This window comes from Halyomorpha halys, unplaced genomic scaffold, assembly GCF_000696795.3.
Source record: "Halyomorpha halys isolate HHAL.00 unplaced genomic scaffold, Hhal_1.1 Scaffold10838.1, whole genome shotgun sequence".
Classification (NCBI taxonomy): Eukaryota; Metazoa; Arthropoda; class Insecta; order Hemiptera; family Pentatomidae; genus Halyomorpha; species Halyomorpha halys.
The window spans coordinates 1-5,251 of NW_027109644.1; the positions used below are offsets into that span (position 1 = coordinate 1).

Genomic DNA, 5,251 nt, shown 5'->3' on the forward strand with positions numbered 1-5,251 from the left:
AAAATATGAAGAAGATAGCCAGGGTTGCAGTCAAAAAAGAACAAAATAGTTTACAACTATTTATTGTCCAACGTTTCGCCCCACTTTGTAGGGCTTCATCAGGGCTGTTCAAGACGATAGCTTAAACAGGTAGTTTAATTAGTTTGCTGTTTAAGCTATCATCTTGAACAGCCTTGATGAAGTCCTACAAAGTGGGGCGAAATGCCGGACAATAAATAGTTGCAAACTATTTTGTTCTTTTTTGACTGTAACCCTGACCATCTTCTTCATATTATAAACTTTTTAAATTTATTTTTAATCTAAAATTAGAATCAATTGATTGGTATATATAGACTTGGGTATTTTTGTGAAGTTATTTCTCTAACGTTTTTTTTGGAAACCATCTAATTGCTTAACTGTCATATCTTTGGTTCCAGGGATTTACAATTTATCAAGTTTTACTGTTCCTATATATATTCTAAGTATAAAGTTGTTACTATTTAAATGAAAAAAAAATATAATTCATAAAAAATAAAACATTTAATAAATACTAACTCTTTGGTTTTTAGATAGCAAAGGGCTCTATTCGCATAAAATATGGGATCATTCGGATTAAATTCTATTGCTTTAGAATATGATTCCATGGCATCTTTCCACTTCTCCAATTTTACAAATTTATTACCCTGTAAAAAAAAAATTATGTAACTATAGTATTAATAATCATAATTCAAGTGATAGCTGGAAAAGGGGTATTTGTCTTAAAACTATATTCTTAGAAATCACATTGTGAAGTTTTGTAATAATGTATCAATGTATGAAATTAGTTTCCATTTATTGTTGCTACTAGCTTTAAAAATTATGATAATTTTCAAAACTTTTTAAGTAATAAAAAATGGATATTGAGGATTCTAATAATGTAATCTCTCAAAAAAGGGTTTTTGACAGTGAATGACCTTTTTCCCAGCTATCGCCTAAGTTTTAAATATGTACATACAATAAAGATATATTTTCCTATTGATACAGTAACCAGAACTATTGGCCCCAGCCCTTACAAGCCAGAAGTGGATGCCAGTTCGATTTTGATCTATGAGGGGTACGATTTTATATTATGGACCAAAGGAATGAATCTTGAAACTTTTGGTATTACTAGAATAGGTAAATAACCTATAGGATTAACCACCCCTCCTCAAACTTTGGAGTACATAAGAGTGTTAAACTAAACAAACATAATTTTTAACAAAATCTGACATATAAAATTAATCCAGATATGGACACATGCTAAGAGAGAGAGAGCAAGTGTTCATTTACTTAGCATTGTGGTTATTTACAAAGTATAAAAAGCCACATTATAATTTAGTAGTATTTAATATTCTTTGTAATTAGTGTTTCAAGGTATAGTTGCAATCCATCTAGGGCGGAAAAGATGGTATATCCATTCTGCCAAGGTCAAAATGAATTCTTCAAGTCTTACAAAAAATAAAAATAAACACATCTGGGGCACATTTAAACCAATTCCGCTTCAAGAGTGCTGTGTGCTTCCTAACAAGCTCAGCCTATTATGTTCTCAAATATAAAATTTAAAATTCGATTAAATAAAACTAAATTAATTGTTCTGTTAAGTATATACACATAAACAAATAAAATTACAAGAAAAAAAAAATGGTTAATATAAAGGGATACACACTCCCTTCCCCTGGCAAAAGTGCACCCTGGCCACAGAGGGCCTATTGTAAACCGTCCTTCCTCTGCTCAAAGCAGGCCAGATGTCTTTGCGATTCTGGATATAGTATATGGGTCAACCATCTTGCAAAGGTTCAGATCTAAGATACGATCCTTCCCAAAGATAAAGAATCGTATCCTTGCTAGTGCATCACATCTACAAACAATGTGATACATGGTCTCATCATCCTTTCTGCAGAACCTGCAGATTGGTGACTCTGTCAGTTTCATTTTATAGAGATGTTTATTCAACTGACAGTATCCTGTATATAGACCTGTCACCCATTTTAAAGTGCTCCTGTCCATATTAAGAAGTGTACTACTTCTTTTTGGGCAGGAGCCCTTTAGGACCATCTTCGACTTCTCTTGCCTTCTGGCGTTCCTTCGAAATAACCAAGCCTTGCCCTCAGCAATGGTTTTGAAATGCCTCTTTGCGTGACTGAGACTAATCCCATATGTAGGGTTGGGTGTAAAGGGAATGGACTCAGATCCTTTCCTAGCGATGTAGTCCACTCTCTCATTATCTTTAATGGCTTTGTAACCAGGCACCAATTCAATCCGCAGTTTGTTGGTTAAGGAGAGAGAGTTCAAGTAAATCTTGCATTCTTTCACCAATTTGGACTACCTATAACTAATTTGCATTACATAACTATCCAGCGCATGGATGGCTGCCTGAGACACACTTAACAATGATATGCATTCATCTATACCTGACATATAAACTCATTAAAAAAAAAAAAAATGAATTTACATTTAACAAGTGCCTTTTTTATACACTATAAAATTAGTGATTTAACTGTAAAACAAGATCATGCTTTGTAAAAAGATGTATAAAAAATATTTTAGGTTATTTAACACAATTATGAGATTAAAATTAGGCACAGTTATTCCATTTTAACTGAAAATGAATGAAACAAGAAAAACAAAAAAATAAATATAAAAATAAAGAAATGGGATTTTAAAAAAATGTGTAAAATAACGAACAATGAACTAAATACCTTTTCTTTTTCAGCATTAGCAAGTTGAATTTTTTCCTCGTTAAAAGGAGCACCATCAGTATGATCTTCATTTCCAGCTAAGGATTCAATAATTGAGTCACCAATCCCCTTCCCAAAACAAAAACAAAGGTTAATAAAATCTTATACAATGTTGAATGATAACAAAACTGTAAGATGTAAATTGCTTAAACTCTATCAATAGACTCTGAAGTTTTAATTAACAATTTTAGGACTGAAATCCTAAAGTTTACCATTAAAGTGATGTCTATGTGTTGGCTAGAGTTGCAACACTTGTAAACACTATGTATTGATAAAATATTTCCCTATCTTCTCAATAATCTTCCATTCATTGAATTGAAAAAGTGATCTGCTGATTACAAAAATATTAACCCCATGCCTAGTTTTTTTAATGTCATGCTAATGAAAACAAAAATGTATTCATTAAATTACCAAAAACAAAGTTAAAATGTCTTCTTCCACAATTTTTCAATAATGGGTAAAACTTACTTGATCCGCAATGTTTTTGTAAATTTATTATTATTTATCAATGTGTATAAATATGAAATATTATAATATTCGTAGCGTGTGTAACAATGAAAGGAAGATGGGTGCGGTCAAAGAAAAATTCAAATAGTGATTAAACTACTTATATTGAGCCAACGTTTCGTCTCACGTTGAAGGGCTTCATCAGGACTAAAAAAGATACAAGAACTTAAAAGATCTGAACATAAATGAACAAAGTAAATAAAAAATTAAAAAGATTAACAGTAAAAGGTAAAAATTAAATAAGAATACTAGAAGGTTTTATATAATTGATGAAACAGAAAAAAAATAACAAATAAAAAAAGAAGAAATATAAAATACAGTACAAATTAAAAGGAGGATAAGAATAAAATCAAGAATACAGGAAGAAAATGAACAAAACTTGTTTTTACTCTTATTCCCCTTTTTCCATCTTTTACTTAGTAATGTATTTTATATTTCTTCTTTTTTTATATGTTTTTTTTTTTTCTTCAGTTTTCATTAATTGTCTAAAACCTTTTTAGTATTCTTATTTAATTTTATCTTTCACTGTACATCATTTTAATTTTTTATTTACTCTGTTCATTTATGTTTACATCAATTAAGTATCTGTATCTTTTATCTTGATCTTTCAATAAAATAGAATATTGAATAAAAACCAAAATAATATTTTTATGAACATAATTTATTTGAAATAGATACCTATTAAAGAAATAAAAAAATAATACTTCTAAATCAATTCTGAATTTGTAAATATTCTATGAAATAAAGTTTCAATTTCAAAAAGTTTGTGTCTTTATTTAATCAGTATTCATTAAATTAACTTAACTTTACCAGGTAACATTTTGTTGAGTTGTTTAGAACCCTAAAAAATTTTCTTACTTTTTTTCTTTGTGATACTACAAGTCTCCAAGAAGATTTTGTTAAATTTAATAGATTTGGATTTCTTCGTGGAGAATTTTTTTTTACAACTGATTCAACTCATCTTCACGATTCCAATTTTCTTCGTTTTTGACTATATTTTGGTTCTTCAAAAGAATTAAAATGCAGCAAGGGAGGCTTATTATCTGTGTCCGGAGAAGATGAAATCTTGATGGATATAAAATGAGAAACATTGGTAATTTGGGTGAATTAACCTTCATTGTACTCTAGAAATCTGTTTATTGTTCTATTCACTAAAACCCAGTGCGAAATAAAATTTCCACAAAGTTTCTATATAGAAAAAAAATTAGAATGCTAGATCATAATCATTAAAATCTATATCATTATTTTAAAAAAATTTAATATTTCTCATTTTTTTCCATTATTACCAGACTGAAATTGAATGATTGTGATTCTTTTACACAATTTTAGTCAGATTGTAAACATCTGTTCATTTCTTATGTCCACGAATAATAAAAAAAAGTTTTAAAGGCTTTTATATGAAATGGGGCAACGTCAGGGAAGATATAATTACATATCTATAATTTAGATAGGCCCCATTTTATGAATATGTCGATACTTTTCTGGACGAAGGAATTTGAAAAAAAATTAAAATAATGTGAAAACTTCCAAAAAAATTCACTTTAAAATTCAATCAGATTTGGCTTTTCAATAACAATTATGGAGTAATCTAATAATAAATAAGGTTTAATGTAAGTTTCGATTGAATCTGTGTATTAGATAGGGTCTATAGCATTGAATATTTTTTCTTTTACTATACTTTCATTCCTGTCTTTAAACAAATTTTAAAATAACAAATCAATGACAAGACACTAAACGAAGAGAACTCTTCATTTTTAATTAATTTGTAGAAAAGTAGATACATTTGAAACCATGATTTCTTTCTTGAACAATAACATTAGAAAAAAAAAAACTTGATTAATCACTAAACACTCAGAAAATTAAAATTACAGAAATAACTCTTACTGTCTTATTAGAAATATCTTCTTCTTCAAAGGGAAAACCTCCTTCCCGTAGTGATTCCTAAAATAAATTTTTTAATAAGAAAATGATATAAAAATATATTTATACTTATACCTAAAGAAAATAAT

At 28.7% G+C, this 5,251-nt stretch overlaps 1 long non-coding RNA gene across 1 annotated transcript; it reads right to left on the minus strand.

The window, feature by feature from the left end:
- Nucleotides 1-557: 557 nt before the first annotated feature.
- LOC136795864 (uncharacterized) lies at nt 558-5,191 on the minus strand. Its single transcript, XR_010843551.1, has 3 exons — nt 5,127-5,191; nt 2,697-2,804; nt 558-662 (listed from the first exon to the last, which is right to left on the minus strand). It is a non-coding gene; the product is annotated as an uncharacterized lncRNA (long non-coding RNA).
- Nucleotides 5,192-5,251: the final 60 nt, after the last annotated feature.